General features: G+C 40.4%; 1 non-coding gene across 1 annotated transcript; it reads left to right on the forward strand.

Annotated features, from left to right (window-relative positions):
* The first annotated feature begins 17298 nt into the window (after positions 1-17298).
* Positions 17299-17406, forward strand: LOC130956841 (small nucleolar RNA R71). Its single transcript, XR_009077216.1, has one exon. It is a non-coding gene; the product is annotated as a small nucleolar RNA R71 (small nucleolar RNA).
* Positions 17407-24679: the final 7273 nt, after the last annotated feature.

Raw genomic sequence — 24679 nt, forward strand, 5'->3', positions numbered from 1 at the left:
ATTAAAAGCAACAATTTATCTCAATCAACAAAAATAGCATAAGAAAGCATAGAACAAACACCAATCATCAAACTCATCAACAAGAAAGTGAAATTGCAAAAGAGAAGCAAAATTGAACTATAACTTGAATGAGAAGAAAGAGTAAAGACAATATAACTATAAAGAGTAATAACAAGAGAATACTTACAATGAGATTAGCAAAATCCAATTATCAAAAATGGAAATGGCACTTTGAATGTAAAACCCTAATGAAATCCTAATGGAGTAGATGAGAAAAACTTAGAGAAAACTAAAACTAAAAAACCTTCTATTCTACTCCTAAAACTATACTAATGCTATGCTATCTTCCTTCCTTCATTTCCCCTCCAATATGAGCTAAAAGACTTCAGAAATGGGCCTCCAAAGCCCCCAAATCGTGAGTCACGTGCCTTTCTAATGAAGTCATGCACAGACACCTGTGCGGACGCACAGGCATGTGCGTCCGCACACTCTGCGAAAATTCCCTCCTGTGTGTATGCATGAGTATCTGTGCATACGCACACTAGGCAATGCTTGGTGGGACGTGCGATGCACTCGAATTGATCCACGTGCTCTGCTTGGGCTCCTGTGCGGACGCACAAGAGGCTGTGCGCGCGCACACGTCTCTGAGCTCACCTCCTTTAATTCTTCATGTTTCCTCCACTTTGCAAGCTCTTCTTCCATTTTCTCCAACCCATTCCTACCTTATACACCTGATATCACTCACAAATACATCAAGGCATCAAATGGAAAGAAAATGGAATAAAAATAGATCAAACTAAGCACAAAAGAGCATATTTTCATAATCAAGCACAATTTGGGAGGAAAGTTCAAAAGCATGCTATTCAAGTGAATAAGTGCGAGTTTATGTGATAAAATCCATTCAATTCTAACAAAAAATCATCATCAATTATGGATTCATCAGCCATCCTTTTCATTCTGACACTGTAACACTTCCACTCTTGTTCTTTTTAGCATTTTGTTTCTCTGTTATATTCTTATTTTAATTACGATAGCCGATACCTTTGTTTTAGTACTGCTGGGTTCTATCGGAAGTGTCAAAATTGTTGCTGCAAGTGTGATCATAGTGGGTGCCGCTGTCTCTGTCCTGGTTACATTAGGAATTATCGCTGCTGCTACCACGATTGTGAATAAAGGGATTTTTGTATTAAGTTACGCAATTGCGACATCGAGGTAGGGGTTTTTCTAAAATCTCAATTTTATAGTTTGGAATTATTATATATGGATATTATATGGTAAAAGTGTATACTTAAGTGATTGTATAAGTCTTATGTAATGTTGGTTGTTTTGGATGAATCTGAGTAAATGTTTGATTGGGTTATCGTTTGGTTTTGATGGATGGATTGTTGCTGACTTGTTTCTTTAAAGTTTTGGAAATGACTCTAATCAGTTGAAAAAGATTTGATCTTGAGACGACTTTTGATTATTGTTTGGTTTTGATAAATGAATTAATGCTGGACGGTTTCTTTAAAGTTTTGGAAATGAGTTTAGTCGGTTGATAATGATTTGATTTTGAAACGGTTTCCTTGAGATATGAAAATGAGATGAATGTTGGATTTAGCTTGCTTTTGAACTGATTTTGGAATGTTGAAATGGATTGTGGAATGGTTTAGTTGGGACCCAAACCGGGTGGCAAAGTCTGAGTTTTAGGAGAGGTGCTGCCGAAATTTCTATAAAATCCTAGACTTTGTTTGAAAAGTTATTTAGAAAGGTTTGGATTTGAGAAATTGGATTAATTAATTTATTAAGAAAATATTTATGTTTTTGAGCTTAATTTATTTAAGTAAACTATTGATGACTAGTCATCATATACCCATTTTTCAAGCTAATTTCACTTGTTTTATTAGCATTTATGCACTTTCTTGCATCCTAAGTAATTGATTTGGAGTGAAAATGCATAACTTCTTTAAATCAAACAACCACCATGAATTAATGTTAACTCATGAGGTTTAAGCTAAATTTAATTGATTTTTTAATCGATTTATAAGCCTTGTGATTTGATACTTGGAGTGGTTGTTTGGTTTATGTAGGTGAAGAAAAAGAAAAAAGAAAAGCGTGGCCTAAGAAAGCGTGGCCAAGGAGAAGAAAACGTGGTCAAAGGAAGGAGAAGTGTGGCGCATAATGGAGGAAGCAAGCATTGCCCTCCACAAGGGCACACTGCCCTCTAGGAGGCAACATAAGGGAGCAAGCCAAGAGGCAACACTGCCCTGCCCACGACAAGGGCAGAGCACAAATTGATGCCATGGATCAAAGGGAACAAAAACACTGCCCTGCCCTCCTCAAGGGCAATATCGGGCTCAACAAAGGAAGAAATCCAAAGAAAAAGCTCACCATTGCTTGCCACAAGGATCGAACACAGCACCATGAGGAAACAAGAAACTAAGCCTTAATTTGGTGCCAAGAAAACCAAGGAAAAGAAGTAGCGTGTGCATCCACCAAGTTTCGAACTTGGAACTTCACTTTTGGAAACATTGCCCTGCCCTCCGCGAGGGCAGGGCAGCATTTTGTGGTGCACAGCCAGCGCACCATTCTGGCGCACGAAGGGAAGGCTCGGCAGCACCAGCAGCACGCATAGGCACCACTCGGCAGCACCAGCAGCACGCATAGGCACCACTCGGCAGCACCAGCAGCACGCACAGGCACCAATCTGGTGCACCAAAAAGTTCTGCCCTGCCCTCTGCGAGGGTGGTGCGCGAAATTGTGATCACTACAACTTCGCACAACTAACCAGCAAGTGCACTGGGTCGTCCAAGTAATACCTTACGTGAGTAAGGGTCGATCCCACGGAGATTGTTGCCATGAAGCAAGCTATGGTCATCTTGTAAATCTTAGTCAGGCAGACTCAAATGTATATGGTGATGAACGAAAATAACATAAAAGATAAAGATAGAGATACTTATGTAATTCATTGGTAGGAACTTCAGATAAGCGCATGAAGATGCCTCCCTTCCGTCTCTCTGCTTTCCTACTGTCTTCATCCAATCCTTCTTACTCCTTTCCATGGCAAGCTTAAGCAAGGGTTTCACCATTGTCAGTGGCTACCTCCCATCCTCTCAGTGAAAGCGATTGATATGCTCTGTCACAGCATAGCGGAATTCATCTGTCGGTTCTCATCAGGCCGGAATAGAATCCAGTGATTCTTTTGCGTCTGTCACTAACCCCCCGCCCTCAGGAGTTTGAAGCACGCACAGTCATTCAGTCATTGAATCCTACTCAGAATACCACAGACAAGGTTAGACCTTCCGGATTCTCTTGAATGCTGCCATCAGTTCTCGCCTATACCACGAAGACTCTGATCTCACGGAATGGCTGGCTCGTTTGTCAGGCGAGCACTCGGTTGTCAGGCGATCAACCATGCATCGTGTTATCAGGAATCCAAGAGATATTCACTAGAGCCTCGTATGCTTGTAGAACAAGAATGGTTGTCAGTCACCTTGTTCATGGGTGAGAATGGTGATGAGTGTCAATCATCACCTTCATCAAGTTAAAGAACAAGTGATATCTTGGACAAAGAACAAGCGGAATTGAATGGAAGAACAATAGTAATTGCATTAATACTCGAGGTACAGCAGAGCTCCACACCTTAATCTATGGTATGTAGAAACTCCACCGTTGAAAATACATAAGAACAAGGTCTAGGCATGGCCGAATGGCCAGCCTCCCAAAGAGGGTTCAATCATCAAAATATGATCAAAAGATCTCAAGAAAAAGGTTCCAAAGATCAGATCCTCCTTAATACAATAGTAAAAGGTCCTACTTATAGAAAACTAGTAGCCTAAGGTGTACAGAAATGAGTAAATGACATAAAAATCCACTTCTGGGCCCACTTGGTGTGTGCTTGGGCTGAGCAATGAAGCATTTTTCGTGCAGAGACTCTTCTTGGAGTTAAACGCCAGCTTTGGTGCCAGTTTGGGCGTTTAACTCCCATTTGGGTGCCAGTTCCAGCGTTTAACGCTGGGATTTCTTGGGGTGACTTTGAACGCCGGTTTGGGCCATCAAATCTTGGGCAAAGTATGGACTATCATATATTGCTGGAAAGCCCAGGATGTCTACTTTCCAACGCCGTTGAGAGCGCGCCAATTGGGCTTCTGTAGCTCCAGAAAATCTACTTCGAGTGCAGGGAGGTCAGAATCCAACAGCATCTGCAGTCCTTTTTGGTCTCTGAATCAGATTTTTGCTCAGGTCCCTCAATTTCAGCCAGAAAATACCTGAAATCACAGAAAAACACACAAACTCATAGTAAAGCCCAGAAAAGTGAATTTTAACTAAAAACTAACTAGATCATACCAAAAACATACTAAAAACAATGCCAAAAAGTGTACAACGGATAATTTGTACGCTTTTTGGCATTGTTTTTAGTATGTTTTTAGTATCTTTTAGTTAGTTTTTAGTATATTTTTATTAGTTTTTAATTAAAATTCACTTTTCTGGACTTTACTATGAGTTTGTGTGTTTTTCTGTGATTTCAGGTATTTTCTGACTGAAATTGAGGGTCCTGAGCAAAAATCTGATCCAGAGACTGAAAAGGACTGCAGATGCTGTTGGATTCTGACCTCCCTGCACTCGAAGTAGATTTTCTGGAGCTACAGAAGCCCAATTGGCGCGCTCTCAACGGCATTGGAAATTAGACATCTTGGGCTTTCCAGCAATATATAATAGTCCATACTTGCCCAAGATTTGATGGCCCAAACCGGCGCTCAAAGTCACCTACAGAAATTCCAGCGTTAAAACGGAACTGGCATAAAATTTGGAGTTAAACGCCCAAACTGGCATGAAAGCTGGCGTTTAACTCCAGAAAGGTCTCTACACGAAATTACTTCATTGCTCAGCCCAAGCACACCAAGTGGGGCCCGGAAGTGGATTTTTCTGTCATTTACTCATTTCTGTAAACCTTAGGACACTAGTTCACTATTAATAGGATCTTTTGACATTGTATCCGTACCTTATGACCTCATGACACTTTTTACACGTTTCTTGTGTACTTTCCACAGCATGAGTCTCTAAACCCCATGGTTGGGTGAGGAGCTCTGCTGTGTCTTGATGGATTAATGCAATTACTACTGTTTCTTTCAATCATGCTTGCTTCCATTCTAAGATAATACTTGTCCTTAATCCGATGATGTGATGATCCGTGACAATCATCATCATTCTCAACCATGAACGTGTGACTGACAACCACCTCCGTTCTACCTTAGATTAAGTAGTTATCTCTTGGATTCTTTAATCGGATCTTCGTGGTATAAGCTAGGACTGATGGCGGCAATCAAGAGAAATCGGAAGGTCTAAACCTTGTCTGTGGTATTCTGAGTAGATTCAATGATTGAATGACTGTGACGTGCTTCAATCTCTGAAGGCGGGCGTTAGTGACAGACGCAAAAGAATCATTGGATTCTATTCTGGCCTGATTGAGAACCGACAGATGAATTCCGCTATGCTGTGACAGAGCATATGCAATCGCTTTCACGAGAGGATGGGAGGTAGCCACTGACAATGGTGAAACCCTACACACAGCTTGCCATGGAAGGAGACTTGCGTGTTTGAAGAGAAGACAGTGGAAAGCAGAGATTCAGAGATGGAGCATCTCCAAACCTCAACCTATTCTCCATTACTGCAAAACAAGTAACCATTTCATGTTCTTTGCTTTTCACAATCAATCCTGATAAATTCTGATATCCTGACTAAGATTACAAGATACCATAGCTTGCTTCAAGCCGACAATCTCCGTGGGATCGACCCTTGCTCACGCAAGGTATTACTTGGACGACCCAGTGCACTTGCTGGTTAGTTGTGCGGAGTTGCAGAAGTGTGATTGCAATTTCGTGCACCAAGTTTTTGGCGCCGTTGCCGGGATTGTTCGAGTTTGGACAACTGACGGTTTATTTTGTTGCTTAGATTATGACTGTTTTTGTTTTTGTTGGTTTTAGAGTCTTTTAGTTGAGTCTAGTTCATATTTTAAGTTTGGTGTCAATTGCATGCTTTTGTTTTTCTTTTAGTTTTTCGAATTTGCATGTCCTTAGTTCTTTTTGATCTATAAAAGTTCTAAGTTTGGTGTCCTCTTTGTGTTTTCCTTTAAATTTTCGAAAAAATTAGTGTTTGATTTTCTAAAATTTTAAGTTTGGTGTCTTTTTGCTGTTTTTCTCTTTCCTCTTTTTAAAAATCAAATCTTTTTCATAAAAGTTTTCAATCATATCTTTTTAATTGCTGTTTTCAAAATCTTTCTAATTAACTAATTGATTAAGTTCTCATTTGCTTTGATTTTATTTTCTTTTTGGTTTTCGAATTTTTCTTTTAATTTCCTTTTATTTTATTTTATTTTTTCGTCTTATTCGAAAAAATATAAAAAGCAAAATTTATCTCTTTGCAATCATTATCATTGCCCTTTTGTCCATTATGGACTTAAGTGGAATTGATCAGTCCAGAAGGACTCTGGGTCATATGCTAACCCCATTACAGCTGCATATGGGAGTACATCTGCACGCCCCCCATCAAGCAAGCAGCTTTGAGCTAAATCCTCAACTCATTATCATAGTGCAGCAAAATTGCCAATATTCCGGTCTTCCAGGAAGAACCTACTGAGTTTCTGGCACAGTTCTTACAATTGCTGACACAGTACATGATAAAGAGGTAGATCAGGATGTCTACAGACTATTATGTTTCCATTTGCTGTAAAATCAAGCTAAAAGGTGGTTGAATAACCAACCTACAGCAAGCATAAAGACATGGAAACAGTTGTCAGACAAATTCCTGAATCATTTTTACCCTCCAAAGAGGATGACAGCTAAGGCTGGACATCCAAGGCTTTAACAAGAGGATAATGATCCCTTTACAATGCCTGGGAGAGGTATAGAGGTATGCTAAGAAAATGTCCCTCTGAAATGTTTTCAGAGTGGGTACAGTTAGACATTTTCTACTATGGGCTTACAGAAAAAAGCTCAGATGTCTTTAGACCACTCAGCTGGTGGATCTATACACATGAGGAAGACAATTGAAGAAGCTCAAGAGCTTATAGATCTGTTGCTAGAAACCATATTTGTACTCTAGCAATGAGTTCTCTCCAGAAGAGGAAGTCATGACAGTAGTCACTGACTCTAATCCTCAAGAACAATAATGGAGCTTAATCAACAACTACTCCTGATGACAGACAGTTAGCAGAATTTAAAGATGCTCCATGAAACTAAAGTTGCTAATAAGAACATAGAACTACAGTTGAATCAAGCAAAACAGCAAATATCTAAACAGATAACAGAGGAGTGTCAAGCAGTTCAATTGAGGAGTGGAAGAACTTGAATAACACTGCTCAAAAGAGCAAAAAGCCAAACAAGGAACAAATGACAGAGGACAACCAAACCACTGTTCAAAATCCCTCTGAGGACAGTAAGAGCCCAGAGAGGAATATTGGCGTTCAAACGCCAGAAAGGGAAGGAAAGTTGGCGTTAAACGCCCATTCCTTGCCCAGTTCTGTTCAACGCCGTTGGCAACGCCCATTTCCACCCACCTGGCGTCCAACGCCAAGGGAAAATCAGACACCTGAGAGTGCTGACAGTAATCCCTCTAACAAGGCTTCTTCAACCACTTCTGTAAGGAATAAACCTGCAGCATCTAAGGTTGAAGATATCAAGCCAAGATGCCTTATCCTCAGAAACTCCGCAAAGCAGAACAGGATAAGCAATTTGCCCGCTTTGCAGACTATTTAAGGACTCTTGAAATAAAGATTCCGTTTGCAGAGGCACTGAGCAAATACCTTCTTATGCTAAGTTCATGAAGGAAATCTTAAGTCATAAGAAGGATTGGAGAAACTGAAAAAGTGTTTCTCACTGAAGAATGCAGTGCAGTCATTCTAAAAAGCTTACCAGAAAAGCTTCAAGATCCTGGAAGCTTTCTGATACCATGCACATTAGAAGGCACTTGCACCAAGACAGCCCTATGTGATCTTGGAGCAAGTATCAATTTAATACCTGCATCCACTATCAGAAAGCTTGGGTTGATTGGAGAGGTCAAACCAACCAGGATATGCCTCCAATTTGCTGATGGCTCCATTAAACACCCATCAGGCATAATAGAGGACATGATTGTCAAGGTTGGGCCATTTGCCTTTCCAACTGACTTTGTGGTACTGGAAATGGAGAAGCACAAGAGTGCAACTCTCATTCTAGGAAGACCATTCCTAGCAACTGGACGAACTCTCATTGATGTACAAAAAGGGGAAGTAACCTTGAGAGTCAATAAGGATGAGTTCAAGTTAAATGCTGTAAAAGCTATGCAGCATCCAGACACACCACATGACTGCATGGGCGCTGACATTATTGACTCTCTGGTAGAAGAGATCAATATGGCTGAAAGCCTAGAATCAGAGCTTGAGGACATCTTCAAAGATGCTCAACCTGATCAAGAAGAACCAGAGGAGGCAAAGGAATTTTCAAAAATTCCTCAGGAAGAGGATAAGCCTCCTAAGCCTGAACTTAAACCACTACCATCATCCCTGAAATATGCATTTCTGGGAGAGGGTGACACTTTTCCAGTGATTATAAGCTCTGCTTTAAATCCACAGGAAGAGGAAGCACTGATTAAGGTGCTAAGGACACACAAGACAGCTCTTGGGTGGTCCATAAGTGATCTCAAGGGCATTAGCCCAGCTAGATGCATGCACAAGATCCTGTTGGAGGATAATGCCAAACCAGTGGTTCAACCACAGAGGAGGCTAAATCCAGCCATGAAGGAGGTGGTGCAGAAGGAGGTCACTAAATTACTGGAGGCTGGGATTATTTATCCTATTTCTGATAGCCCCTGGGTGAGCCCTGTCCAGTTGTTCCCAAAAAGGGAGGCATGACAGTGGTTCATAATGAAAAAAATGAACTGGTTCCTACAAGGACAGTCACAGGGTGGCGCATGTGTATTGATTACAGAAGACTCAATACAGCCACCAGAAAGGATCATTTTCCTTTACCATTCATAGACCAAATGCTAGAAAGATTAGCTGGTCATGATTATTACTGCTTTTTGGATGGCTATTCAGGCTACAACCAAATTGCAGTAGATCCCCAGGACCAAGAGAAAACAGCATTCACCTGCCCTTCTGGCGTGTTTGCCTACAGGAGGATGCCTTTTGGTCTGTGCAATGCACCTACAACCTTTCAGAGGTGCATGCTCTCTATCTTCTCAGATATGGTAGAGAAATTTCTGGAAGTCTTCATGGATGACTTTTCAGTATATGGAGACTCATTTAGCTCCTGTCTTAATCACCTAGCACTTGTCTTGAAAAGGTGCCAAGAGACTAACCTGATTTTAAACTGGGAGAAATGTCATTTTATGGTGACTGAAGGAATTGTCCTTGGCACAAATTTCAAGCAGGGGAATAGAGGTGGATAAGGCAAAGGTAGAGGTAATTGAAAAATTACCACCACCTGCCAATGTTAAGGCAATCAGAAGCTTTCTGGGGCATGCAGGATTCTATAGAAGGTTTATCAAGGATTTTTCGAAAATTGCAAAACCTTTAAGTAACCTGCTAGCTGCTGACACGCCATTTGTGTTTGACACACAGTGTTTGCAGGCATTTGAGACCCTGAAAGCTAAGCTGGTCACAGCACCAGTCATCTCTGCACCAGATTGGGCATTACCATTTGAATTAATGTGTGATGCCAGTGATCATGCCATTGGTGCAGTGTTGGGACAGAGGCATAACAAACTTCTGCATGTCATTTATTATGCTAGCCGTGTTCTAAATGATGCACAGAAGAATTACACAACCACAGAAAAAGAATTACTTGCAGTGGTCTATGCCATTGACAAGTTTAGATCCTACTTAGTGGGATCAAAGGTGATTGTGTACACTGACCATGCTGCTCTTAAATACTTACTCACAAAGCAGGATTCAAACCAGGCTTATAAGATGGGTGTTGCTTCTGCAAGAGTTTGATATAGAAATAAGAGACAGAAAAGGGACAGAGAACCAAGTGGCTGATCATCTGTCCCGGATAGAACCAGTAGCTGGGACGTCCCTCCCTTCTACTGAGATCTCTGAGACTTTCCCAGATGAGCAACTCTTTGCCATTCAGGAAGCTCCATGGTTTGCAGATATTGCAAACTATAAAGCTGTGAGGTTCATACCCAAAGAGTACAGTTATGTACAGAGAAAGAAACTAATTTCAGATGCCAAGTACTACCTTTGGGATGAACCATATCTCTTTAAGAGATGTGCTGACGGAGTGATCCGCAGGTGTGTACCCAGAGAAGAAGCACAAAGGATCCTATGGCACTGCCATGGATCACAGTATGGGGGACATTTTGGAAGTGAGCGAACAGCCACTAAAGTTCTCCAGTGCGGCTTCTACTGGCCTACTCTCTATAAAGATTCCCGAGAGTTTGTGCGTAACTGTGACAGTTGCCAAAGAGCTGGTAACCTGCCTCACGGATATGCCATGCCTCAACAAGGGATATTAGAGATAGAATTGTTTGATGTATGGGGAATTGATTTCATGGGACCATTCCCACCATCATACTCAAACACTTATATTCGGTGGCAGTGGACTATGTATCTAAGTGGGTAGAAGCAATTGCTACACCCACTAATGATACCAAAACCGTACTGAAATTCCTCCAGAAAAACATTTTCAGCAGGTTTGGCGTCCCCAGAGTGCTATCAGTGATGGGGGCACTCATTTCTGCAACAAACAGCTATACTCTGCTATGGTTAGATATGGAATTAGCCATAAAGTGGCAACTGCATATCATCCACAGACAAATGGGCAAGCTGAAGTCTCTAACAGAGAACTAAAAGAATCCTGGAACGGACTGTAATGGCCCGAAGAAAGGATTGGGCAAAGAGCTTGGATGATGCTCTGTGGGCATATAGAACAGCATTCAAGACTCCTATAGGAACCTCCCCATACCAACTAGTATATGGGAAGGCCTGTCATTTGCCTGTAGAACTGGAACATAAGGCCTACTGGGCAACCAGATTCCTAAACATGGATGCACAGTTAGCTGGTGAGAAAAGACTGCTCCAGCTAAATGAGCTAGAGGAGTTCAGACTCAATGCCTTTGAAAATGCAAAAATTTATAAGGAAAAGGCAAAGAAGTGGCATGACAAGAGATTGTCAACCAGAGTCTTTGAGCCAGGACAAAAAGTTCTGCTCTTCAACTCCAGGCTCAAATTGTTTCCAGGAAAACTCAAATCCCGGTGGAGGGGTCCGTATGTGATTACAGGAGTCTCACCATATGGATATGTTGAGCTTTAGGATACTGATTCTGACAGAAATTTCATTGTAAATGGACAGAGAATCAAGCACTATCTTGAAGGAAATTTTGAGCAGGAATGCTCAAAACTGAGGCTTGAGTGATTCTCAGTGAAAGTCCAGCTAAAGACAGTAAAGAAGCGCTTGCTGGGAGGCAACCCAGTCATTAGAAAGTTGTATGAATTGTTCTTACAGAGGCAAGTATCAAAAATGAAGGAATTCACAGAGTTACAGAAGGATTCAGCTCAAAAAGCAGAGAAAATGAGCTTACTGGCGAAAAAACGCCAGTAAGGGGCATTTTGGGCGTTAAACGCCAGAATGGGCACCATTCTGGGCGTTTAACGCCAGTATTGGTACCATTTTGGGCGTTAAACGCCAGAATGGGCACCATTCTGGGCGTTTAACGCCAGGTGTGCAGCATCCTGGGCGTTTTGGAAAAACGCCCAGTGACAAAGGATTTCTGGCGTTTAACGCCAGCCAGGGCACCTGGCTGGGCGTTAAACGCCCAAAAGGGGTAGCAAATGGGCGTTAAACGCCAGAATGGGTGCCATTCTAGGCGTTTAACGCCAGAAGGTGGGGGGACCACATTTTTGTTTTCACTCAATTTTTTCAAACTTTCCTCTTTTTAACCATACTCTCTACATAAATGCACTTCAACCTTTCATCATTCACTTCCAAATCTTCACAAATCAAAACCATTCTTCAAATCTATTTCAAATTAATCCCAAATCTTCTTCAAAAACTCACCCTTTTCTCAATTTCTTTCATCTTCTCAAATCTCCTTTCAAATTTTTATTTTTTCGAAATCTCTTCTCCCCTCCCTTATAATTCACGTTTGGAACCCCCTTTACCCACACCATTCGAATTTCCTCTTTCTCTCTCTCTCTTCTTTCTTTTCTTTTGCTTGAGGACAAGCAAACCTCTAAGTTTGGTGTGCTTTTCCGTGATCACTAAGCCAAGATTCATCAATATCATGGCTCCTAAGGGAAAACAAACAAATTTAAGAGGCAAGAAAGAGAATAATCCAAAGAATCTTTGGAATCAAGAGAAGTTCTTAACCAAAGAACATGAAGACCATTATCACAAAATAATGGGTCTGAGGTCAGTGATCCCGGAAGTAAAATTTGATCTGAAAGAAGATGAATATCCGGGGATCCAAGAGCAAATTTGAAACAGAGGATGGGAAGTCCTGACCAATCTTGAAATAAAGGTTGGAAGGAACATGGTTCAGGAATTCTACTCAAATCTGTGGCTAACAGATAAGCAGAGAATGACTGGAACCGCTTACCATACCTACAGAACCATGGTCAGAGGGAAAGTTATGTACTTCCATCTGGACAAAATAAGAGAAATCTTCAAATTGCCTCAACTGCAAGATGATCCTGACTCCTTCAATAGGAGGATGGTGAGAGTAGATAGAGGGTTGGATCAAGTTCTAGAGGACATATGCCTCCCTGGGACTAAGTGGATAACCAATTCAAAGGGTGTCCCAAACCAACTCAAGAGGGGAGACCTCAAGCCAATTGCAAGAGGTTGGCTAGACTTCATTGGGCGCTCCATATTGCCCACTAGCAACCGTTCTGAGGTCACCATCAAGAGAGCAGTGATGATTCATTGCATTATGCTTGGAAAAGAGGTGGAGGTCCATCATGTGATTGCTTGTGAGATCTACACAATTGCAAATAAGAATTCCACTGAAGCCAAATTGGCTTATCCAAGCTTGATTTCCTTGCTCTGTAAAGAGGCTGGGGTGAAGATGGGAGTAGATGAGTTCATACCCATTGAACACCCAATCACCAAGAAGTCAATGGAAGGACAAGTGCAAGACAACTCCATCAAGAGGAGGGCGCAGGAATTCCTCCCTGAATTCCCAAGAATTGACTACTGGTCCAGCCTAGAAGCATATATCACCAAGTTGCAAGAGACTATGGAGCAACTGAAGGAAGAACAGCAGAATCAGAACTGCATGCTCTGCAAATTGCTGAAGGAACAAGAGAAGCAGGGGCGTGAAATTCAAGAGATGAAACGCCAAAAGCTCTCCTCTCAAGCTGAGGGAGCATCCACTTCTCAAAATCAAGGTTGTTGAGTCCTAACTCTGTGAAAACCTCTATCATTAGGAGCCTATTTTTGCGTCTTCTTTTCTTTTGTTTTCTATTTCTATTTTCATCTTATATCTATATTTGAGTCTTGTTCTTAGTTCATAATTAATAAAGTCTATGCCTTAAAGTTATGAATGTCCTATGAATCCATCACCTCTCTTAAAAGAAAACTGCTTTAATCACAAAAGAACAAGAAGTACAGGATTTCGAAATTTATCTCTGAAACTAGTTGAATTGGTTTGATGTGGTGACAATACTTTTTATTTTCTGAATGAATGCTTGAACAGTGCATATGTCTTTTGAATTTGTTGTTTTAAGAATGTTAAAATTGTTGGCTCTTGAAAGAATGAGGAGAAAGAGAACTGTTATTGAGGATCTGAAAAATCATCAAATTGATTCTTGAAGCAAGAAAAAGCAGTGAAAAAAAAAATTTCGAAAAAAAAAGAGAGAAAAGGAAAGAAATAAAGTTGTGAACCAAAGCAAAAAAGAGTGTGCTTAAGAACCCTGGACACCTCTAATTGGGGACTTTAGCAAAGCTGAGTCACAATCTAAAAAGGTTCACCCAATTATGTGTCTGTGGCATGTATGTATCCGGTGGTAATACTGGAAGACAGAGTGCTTTGGGCCACAGCCAAGACTCATACACTGGCTATGTTCAAGAATCAATATACTTAACTAGGAGAATCAATAACACTATCTGAGTTCTGAGTTCTTATAGATGCCAATCATTCTGAACTTCAAAGGATAGAGTGAGATGCCAAAACTGTTCGGAGGCAAAAAGCTACTAGTCCCGCTCATCTAATTGGAGCTATGTTTCTTTGATATTATGGAGTCTATAGTATATTCTCTTCTTTTTATCCTATTTTGATTTTCAGTTGCTTGGGGACAAGCAACAATTTAAGTTTGGTGTTGTGATGAGCGGATAATTTGTACGCTTTTTGGCATTGTTTTTAGTATGTTTTTAGTATCTTTTAGTTAGTTTTTAGTATATTTTTATTAGTTTTTAATTAAAATTCACTTTTCTGGACTTTACTATGAGTTTGTGTGTTTTTCTGTGATTTCAGGTATTTTCTGACTGAAATTGAGGGTCCTGAGCAAAAATCTGATCCAGAGACTGAAAAGGACTGCAGATGCTGTTGGATTCTGACCTCCCTGCACTCGAAGTGGATTTTCTGGAGCTACAGAAGCCCAATTGGCGCGCTCTTAACGGCATTGGAAAGTAGACATCCTGGGCTTTCCAGAAATATATAATAGTCCATACTTTGCCCAAGATTTGATGGCCCAAATTGGCGCTCAAAGTCACCTACAGAAATTCCAGCGTTAAACGCCGGAACTGGCATAAAATTTGGAGTTAAACGCCCAAACTGGCATGAAAGCTGGCGTTTAACTCCAGAAAAGGTCTCTACACGAAATTACTTCATTGCTCAGCCCAAGCACACACCAAGTGGGCCCGGAAGTGGATTTTTCTGTCATTTACTCATTTCTGTAAACCTTAGGACACTAGTTCACTATTAATAGGATCTTTTGACATTGTATCCGTACCTTATGACCTCATGACACTTTTTACACGTTTCTTGTGTACTTTCCACAGCATGAGTCTCTAAACCCCATGGTTGGGGGTGAGGAGCTCTGCTGTGTCTTGATGGATTAATGCAATTACTACTGTTTCTTATTCAATCATGCTTGCTTCCATTCTAAGATAATACTTGTTCTTAATCCGGATGAATGTGATGATCCGTGACAATCATCATCATTCTCAACCATGAACGTGTGACTGACAACCACCTCCGTTCTACCTTAGATTAAGTAGTTATCTCTTGGATTCTTTAATCGGAATCTTCGTGGTATAAGCTAGGACTGATGGCGGCATTCAAGAGAATCCGGAAGGTCTAAACCTTGTCTGTGGTATTCTGAGTAGGATTCAATGATTGAATGACTGTGACGTGCTTCAATCTCCTGAAGGCGGGGCGTTAGTGACAGACGCAAAAGAATCACTGGATTCTATTCCGGCCTGATTGAGAACCGACAGATGAATTCCGCTATGCTGTGACAGAGCATATGCAATCGCTTTCACTGAGAGGATGGGAGGTAGCCACTGACAATGGTGAAACCCTACACACAGCTTGCCATGGAAGGAGACTTGCATGTTTGAAGAAGAAGACAGTGGGAAAGCAGAGATTCAGAAGATGGAGCATCTCCAAACCTCAACCTATTCTCCATTACTGCAAAACAAGTAACCATTTCATGTTCTTTTGCTTTTCACAATCAATCCTGATAAATTCTGATATCCTGACTAAGATTTACAAGATAACCATAGCTTGCTTCAAGCCGACAATCTCCGTGGGATCGACCCTTGCTCACGCAAGGTATTACTTGGACGACCCAGTGCACTTGCTGGTTAGTTGTGCGGAGTTGTAGTTGACAGAGGGATATCCTTGAGCCTTAAACACATAGGATTTTTCATTCACTTGAATGATTAGTTCACCTCCATCAACATCAATTACAGCCTTTGCTGTGGCTAGGAAGGGTCTGCCAAGGATGATGGATTCATCCATGCACTTCCCAGTCTCTAGGACTATGAAATCAGTAGGGATGTAATGGTCTTCAACTTTTACCAAAACATTCTCTACAAGTCCATGAGCTTGTTTTCTTGAGTTGTCTGCCATCTCCAATGAGATTCTTGCAGCTTGTACCTCAAAGATCCCTAGCTTCTCCATTACAGAGAGGGGCATGAGGTTTACTCTTGACCCTAAGTCACACAAGGCCTTCTTGAAGGTCATGGTGCCTATGGTACAAGGTATTGAAAACTTCCCAGGATCCTGCCTCTTTTGAGGCAGTTTTTGCCTAGACAAGTCATCCAGTTCCTTGGTGAGCAAAGGAGGTTCATCCTCCCAAGTCTCATTTTCAAATAACTTGTCATTTAGCTTCATGATTGCTCCAAGGTATTTAGTAACTTGCTCTTCAGTGACATACTCATCCTCTTCAGAGGAAGAATACTCATCAGAGCTCATGAAAGGCAGAAGTAGGTCCAATGGAATCTCTATGGTCTCATTTTGAGCCTCAGATTCCCATGGTTCCTCATTGGGGAACTCAGAGGAGGTTGGTGCACGCCCATTGAGGACTTCCTCAGTGGCATCCACCTCCTTTCTTTCCTCTCCATATTCGGCCATGGTTATGGCTTTGCACTCTCCTTTTGGATTCTCTTCTGTATTACTTGGGAGAGTACTAGGAGGGAGTTCAGTAACTTTCTTGCTCAGCTGTCCCACTTGTGCCTCCAAATTCCTAATGGAGGACCTTGTTTCAGTCATGAAACTTTGAGTGGTTTTGATTAGATCAGAGACCATGGTTGCTAAGTCAGAGGTATTCTGCTTAGAACTCTCTGTCTGTTGCTGAGAAGATAATGGAAAAGGCTTGCCATTGCTAAACCTGTTTCTTCCACCATTATTGTTGTTGAAACCTTGTTGAGGTCTTTCTTGATTCTTCCATGAGAAATTTGGATGATTTCTCCATGAAGAATTATAGGTGTTTCCATAGGGTTCTCCTAGGTAATTCACCTCTTCCATTGAAGGGTTCTCAGGATCATAAGCTTCTTCCTCAGGTGAAGCTTCCTTAGTACTGCCAGGTGCATTTTGCATTCCAGACAGACTTTGAGAAATCGAATTGACTTGTTGAGTCAATATCTTGTTCTGAGCCAGTATGGCATTCAGAGTGTCAATCTCAAGAACTCCTCTCTTCTGACTAGTCTCATTGTTCACAGGATTCCTTTCAGAAGTGTACATGAATTGGTTATTTGCAACCATTTCAATCAGCTCTTGAGCTTCTGTAGGCGTCTTCTTCAGATGAAGAGATCCTCCAGCAGAGCTATCCAAAGACATCTTGGATAGTTCAGAGAGACCATCATAGAAGATACCTATGATGCTCCATTCAGAAAGCATGTCTGAGGGACATTTTCTGATTAATTGTTTGTATCTTTCCCAAGCTTCATAGAGGGATTCTCCATCCTTCTGTTTGAAGGTTTGGACTTCCACTCTAAGCTTACTCCATTTTTGAGGTGGAAAGAACTTTGCCAAGAAGGCATTGACTAGCTTTTCCCAAGAGTCCAGGCTATCTTTAGGTTGTGAGTCCAACCATATTCTAGCTCTGTCTCTTATAGCAAAAGGGAATAGCATCAGTCTGTAGACCTCAGGGTCAACCCCATTAGTCTTGACTGTGTCACAGATTTGCAAGAACTCAGCTAAAAACTGATGAGGATCTTCCAATGGAAGTCCATGGAACTTGCAATTCTGTTGCATTAGAGAAACTAATTGAGGCTTAAGCTCAAAGTTGTTTGCTCCAATGGCAGGGATAGAGATGCTTCTCCCATAGAAGTCGGGAGTAGGTGCAGTAAAGTCACCCAGCACCTTCCTTGCATTGTTGGCATTGTTGTTGTTTTCGGCTGCCATGGGTTCTTCTTCTTTGAAGAATTCGGTCAGGTCCTCAACAGAGAGTTGTGCCTTAGCTTCTCTTAGCTTTCGCTTCAAGGTCCTTTCAGGTTCAGGGTCAGCTTCAACAAGAATGCCTTTGTCTTTGTTCCTGCTCATATGAAGAAGAAGAGAACAAGAAAATATGGAATCCTCTATGTCACAGTATAGAGATTCCTTGAGGTGTCAGAGGAAAAGAAAATTAGAAGGCAGAAGTAGAAAATTCGAACTTATCAAAGAAGATAGAGTTCGAATTTTGCATTAAGGGATAGTGTTAGTCCATAAATAGAAAGATGTGAGAAGAAGGGAAGTAATTTTCGAAAATTAAGTAAAAGATTTTGAAAACATTTTGAAAAACACTACTTGATTCTCAAAAACTAAGAATAGAAAAAGAATCAAGTGATTTTTGAAAAAGATTTTGAAATTAGAAGTTAAAAAGATATGATTGAAAACTATTTTGAAAAAGATGTGATTAAAAAGATATGATTGAAAGGATATGATTTGAAAACAATTTTAAAAGATATGATTTTGAAAACTATTTGAAAAGATATGATTTTAGAAATTAATGACTTGCCTAACAAGAAAAGATATGATTCAAACATTAAACCTTTCTCAACAGAAAAGGCAACATACTTAAAATGTTCAATCAAATCATTAATTGTTAGTAAGTATCTTTGAAAAAGGACAGAAATTGATTTTGAAAATATTTGATTGAAAAGATATGATTTGAAAAAGATTTGATTTTGAAAAACTTTGAAAACTTGAAAAAAAATTGATTTTGAAAACAAAATCTTCCCCCTTGTGCCATCCTGGCGTTAAACGTCCAGAATGGTGCACATTCTGGCGTTTAACGCCCAAACTACTACCCTTTTGGGCGTTAAACGCCCAGCCAGGCACCCTGGCTGGCGTTTAAACGCCAGTCTGTCTTCTTCACTGGGCATTTTTGAATGCCCAGCTTTTTCTGTGTGATTCCTCTGCAGTATGTTCTGAATCTTCAATTCTCTGTATTATTGACTTGAAAAGACACAACTTAAAGATATTTTTGGATTTTTTTAATAATGAGGAATAATCAAAATGCAAATAAAATCAAATAACAATGCATGCAAGACACCAAACTTAGCAGTTTGTATACTACTGACACTAACAAAATGAGAATGCATATGAGAACCAACAAAACACTCAAGTCAATAGAATTCAAAGATCAAAACAAGAAAATCATCAAGAACAACTTGAAGATTAATTAAGACACATGCATAAATTCGAAAAATGCAAGAAGAACAGAAACATGCAATTGACACCAAACTTAAAATGAGACACTAGACTTAAACAAAAAATATTTTTGGATTTTATGATTTTATAAATTTTTTTTGTGCTTTTTCGAAAATTAAGTGAAAAGGAAAATAAAGGTATCAAAATTCTTAATGAGAATTCCAGGAATCATGCAATGTTAGTCTAAAGCTTTAGTCTAAAGGAATTAGACATGGCCGGCCAAGCTTCAGCAGGACATTGCATTCAAGAGCTAAATTGATGAGAATCAATCAGCTTTGGTGATGATAAGAACATCACTTTGAAACACTAGAATTCATTCGTAAGAACTCTGAAGAAAAAAAATACCTAATCTAAGCAACAAGATGAACCGTCAGTTGTCCATACACAAACAATCCCCGGCAACGGCGCCAAAAACTTGGTGCGCGAAATTGTGATCACTACAACTTCGCACAACTAACCAGCAAGTGCACTGGGTCGTCCAAGTAATACCTTACGTGAGTAAGGGTCGATCCCACGGAGATTGTTGCCATGAAGCAAGCTATGGTCATCTTGTAAATCTTAGTCAGGCAGACTCAAATGTATATGGTGATGAACGAAAATAACATAAAAGATAAAGATAGAGATACTTATGTAATTCATTGGTAGGAACTTCAGATAAGCGCATGAAGATGCCTTCCCTTCCGTCTCTCTGCTTTCCTACTGTCTTCATCCAATCCTTCTTACTCCTTTCCATGGCAAGCTTAAGCAAGGGTTTCACCATTGTCAGTGGCTACCTCCCATCCTCTCAGTGAAAGCGATTGCATATGCTCTGTCACAGCATAGCGGAATTCATCTGTCGGTTCTCAATCAGGCCGGAATAGAATCCAGTGATTCTTTTGCGTCTGTCACTAACGCCCCGCCCTCAGGAGTTTGAAGCACATCACAGTCATTCAGTCATTGAATCCTACTCAGAATACCACAGACAAGGTTAGACCTTCCAGATTCTCTTGAATGCTGCCATCAGTTCTCGCCTATACCACGAAGACTCTGATCTCACGGAATGGCTGGCTCGTTTGTCAGGCGAGCACTCGGTTGTCAGGCGATCAACCATGCATCGTGTTATCAGGAATCCAAGAGATATTCACTAGAGCCTCGTATGCTTGTAGAACAAGAATGGTTGTCAGTCACCTTGTTCATGGGTGAGAATGGTGATGAGTGTCAATCATCACCTTCATCAAGTTAAAGAACAAGTGATATCTTGGACAAAGAACAAGCGGAATTGAATGGAAGAACAATAGTAATTGCATTAATACTCGAGGTACAGCAGAGCTCCACACCTTAATCTATGGTGTATAGAAACTCCACCGTTGAAAATACATAAGAACAAGGTCTAGGCATGGCCGAATGGCCAGCCTCCCAAAGAGGGTTCAATCATCAAAATATGATCAAAAGATGAAAATACAATAGTAAAAGGTCCTACTTATAGAAAACTAGTAGCCTAAGGTTTACAAAGATGAGTAAATGACATAAAAATCCACTTCCGGGCCCACTTGGTGTGTGCTTGGGCTGAGCAAATGAAGCATTTTTGTGTAGAGACTCTTCTTGGAGTTAAACGCCAGCTTTTATGCCAGTTTGGGCGTTTAACTCCCATTTAGGTGCCAGTTCCGGCGTTTAACGCTGGAATTTCTTGAGGTGACTTTGAACGCCGGTTTGGGCCATCAAATCTTGGGCAAAGTATGGACTATAATATATTGCTGGAAAGCCCAGGATGTCTACTTTCCAACGCCGTTGAGAGCGCGCCGATTGGGCTTCTGTAGCTCCAGAAAATCCACTTCGAGTGCAGGGAGGTCAGAATCCAACAGCATCTGCAGTCCTTTTCAGTCTCTGGATCAGATTTTTGCTCAGGTCCCTCAATTTCAGCCAGAAAATACCTAAAATCACAGAAAAACACACAAACTCATAGTAAAGTCCAGAAAAGGGAATTTTAACTAAAAACTAATAAAAATATACTAAGAACTCAACTAAAACTACCAAAAACATACTAAAAACAATGCCAAAAAGCGTATAAATTATCCGCTCATCAGAGGGCAGGGCAGCATCCAGCAGCATCACACACCAAGCACGCAAGCACCAACACGCACCATTTTCTGCCCTGCCCTCCACAAGGGCAGGGCAGCCTCCTGGAAGCAACTTTTCATGGGCCAGAAATTGAATTAAAAATCCAATTTAATTCAATTCTTCACCAAATCAAAAGCCCATCCAAATCCCAAGATCCAAGAATAGAAAGTGTATAAATAGGAGATAGTTTGATGTAATTAGGACCCTTTTCTTCACTTTTGAACTTTGATCTTTCTTTTGAGCTTTGAATCTTCTTTTTTTTTTTATTTTTGAACTTTGGAACGTCTCTTGGTGACTTCACTGAGATTTTAGAGAATTAGGGAGGAGAATTGATCTCTCTTCTTCCTGGTTCTTGCTTGGGCATTTTCTACTTTTCTTGTTTGAGTCTTGGGTGTTAAGAATTGGGGAAATTCTGTCTCAATCTCCACTCAAGATCTCTTTGATTTTATTTCTGCATAATTGAATTTGAACACATTTCCTTTACTGCTTCTTCTTCAATTTCTTGCCAATTGCTTTGAGAACTTGGATCTGGGAAGGCAATTGAGATCTAGGCTTTGCTACCTAGTCTCTGGAGTCCTGAGATCCCAATTTACTTTTGGTTCTTCTGTGAACCTTTGCTGCACTTAATTTCCTTACAGTTTGAATTCTAATTGCTTCTAATTGAACTTCTGTTCTACTGAGTGTTGCAATTCAATTTCTCTTGCTTAAATTCTGAAATCCCTGTCCTCAAATCCCTTTTACATTCAAGCAATTTATATTCCTTGCAATTTAAGTTACTGCAATTTACATTTCTTGCACTTTAAGTTTCAGTCATTTACTTTCTTGTTCTTTAAGATTCAGTCCTTTTACTTTCAGTTTCTTTTAATTTCTGCAATTCTACCCTTCCCCCTTTACATTTACTGTTATTTACTTCCTGTTAAACACAAATCACTCAACCAATACTTGATTCGCTTGACTAAATCAACCACTAAACTAAAATTGCTCAATCCTTCAATCCCTGTGGGATTGACCTCACTCATGTGAGTTATTATTACTTGATGCGACCAGGTACACTTGCCGGTGAGTTTTGTGTCGGATCGTTTTCCGCACATCAAGTTTTTGGCACCGTTGCCGGGGATTGAAATAGATTGACAATGATTAAGTAAGGTGGTGGTCTAGATTAAGCATTTTTTTTCTTTTTAACTAAGCACATTAACTGTTTGACACATTGTGTCACCTAACCCTCTAACCACATTCTAGCATTAGAATGTCCATGTTTCATTTGGTTTGTTTGTGATTCTTGCAAGTCATGGAGGCTGAGGTGCGTGAAGAGGGAGTGAGCAACAATACCCAGCCTGCAAGAAGGGTGTTGGCCTCTTACACTATCCCCAATGCAAGAAACTGCGGGAGTAGCATACTCACTCCCAATGTTCATGCAAATAATTTTGAGTTGAAGCCTCAACTTATCACTCTGGTGCAGAACAATTGCTCCTATGGAGGAAGTCCGCTTGAAGATCCAAACCAACATTTATCCATCTTCCTCAGGATTTGTGAAACTGTCAAAACAAGTGGTGTGCATCCAGACATCTACAAGCTATTGCTGTTTCCATTCTCTCTGAAGGATAAGGCCACTCAATGGCTAGAGACATTTCCCAAAGAAAGCATCAATAATTGGAAAGACTTAGTGAGCAAATTCTTAGCCAAGTTCTATCCTCCCCAAAGGATTATCAAGCTGAAAACAGAGGTGCAAACATTCATTCAAATGGATGGAGAGTCGCTGTATGATTCCTGGGAGAGATACAAGGCCTTAATCAGGAAATGTCCCCCAGAAATGTTTAGTGAGTGGGATAGACTCCAAAACTTCTATGAAGGGTTGACTCAGAAAGCTCAAGAAGCATTAGATCATTCAGCAGGAGGCTCATTGCAGCTAATGAAGACAGCAGAGGAAGCCCAAAACCTCATAGAGATGGTGGCAAACAATCAATATTTCTTTGCTCATCAAAGACAACGCAAACCAGCCCAGAGAAGGGTTGTGCTGGAGCTTGAAGGTGTTGACGTTCTCTTGGCACAAAACAAACAGATGCATCAACAGCTTCAGCAACAAATAGAAATGATGGCCAAGAAAATTGATGGACTGCAAGGTGTTGCAGTAAACACACAATGCCAATCTCAAACCTCACATGGGTGGAATCAATCTGAAGAAAGTTTTGGGACATTCAATTTTGAGCAACAAAGCCCTGAGCAGGTGATGCCAAGGCATCTTAGGCTAGTTTCACTAGCATTTTTCTGTTAGTTTTAGTTGTTTTATGCATTTTCTTGAGCTTAAAGTAACCAAGAATGGTTAAATGAATAACAAAGCAATAAACCATCCAAACAGTATGATTTTGATACAAATTTCATGAGTTTTTAGTTATATTACTTGAATGCTATGAATGAAAGATTTCTCATGAAATTTTGCAAGACTTTGATGCAGTTGTTTGGATGATTTCAGGGAAGAAGAGGCTAGGCAAGGAAGCAACAAAATCAATAAAAGAAGCTTGAATATCACATGTGGAGTTTAAGCTCCAGTTTAAGCTCCAGTTTAAGCTTAAACTGGAGCATTAAACGCCAAAATCATGAAAGCTGAAAGTGGCGTTTAACCTCCAGTTTAACCTTAAACTGGAAGTTAAACGCCAGAAATGAAATGCACCAGGGAGCATTCCCACGTTTAAGCTCCAGTTTAAGCTTAAACTGGAGCTTAAACGTGTTCGACTATTTTTTTCTCCTCCAGGGTTGCTTTCTCATTTCCACGTTTAAACTTCAGTTTAACCTTAAACTGAAGCTTAAACGTGTTCGACCCAATTTTCCTCCAGGGGTTGCTTTCCTCATTTCCACGTTTAAGCTCCAGTTTAAGCTTAAACTGGAGCTTAAACGTGTTCGACCAATTCCATCCTCCAGGGTGCTTTCTTCATTTCCACGTTTAAGCTTCAGTTTAACCTTAAACTGAAGCTTAAATGTGTTCGACATTTCACACTCCAGGATTGCTTTCTTCCATTCCCACGTTTAAGCTTCAGTTTAACCTTAAACTGAAGCTTAAACGTGTTCGACAATTTTACCTCCTGGAAGTGTCTGGCGTTTAAGTTGAAGTTTAAGCTTAAACTTCAACTTAAACGCCACTATTTGAAAAGGTTTCTGGGCCAAAGATATTGCAGTTTAAGTTAGCATTTGAGCACAAACATTAACTTAAACGTACTCTGGTATGAAACCCAATTGAATATCATGGTTTATGGGATTGGGCCTGAAGAATTGATGAGTCTGGAATTTCAATTTGTTGAGTCATGTGTCATTACTTGATTATCACTAAGTTGGCTCAATGAATGTTGCAGAATTGGATCAGCAGCCTCATCAGGATTATGGATCATAAACCCAAAGCAAAAGGAAATCAGGGAAAGGCCTCAAAGCCCAAGAAACACAACAGAAGCTCAATTTAGAAAGTGTATAAATAGGATAGAATTTAAGTTAGTAG

The sequence above is a fragment of the Arachis stenosperma genome, chromosome 1 (assembly GCF_014773155.1).
Source record: "Arachis stenosperma cultivar V10309 chromosome 1, arast.V10309.gnm1.PFL2, whole genome shotgun sequence".
NCBI classification, from domain to species: Eukaryota; Viridiplantae; Streptophyta; class Magnoliopsida; order Fabales; family Fabaceae; genus Arachis; species Arachis stenosperma.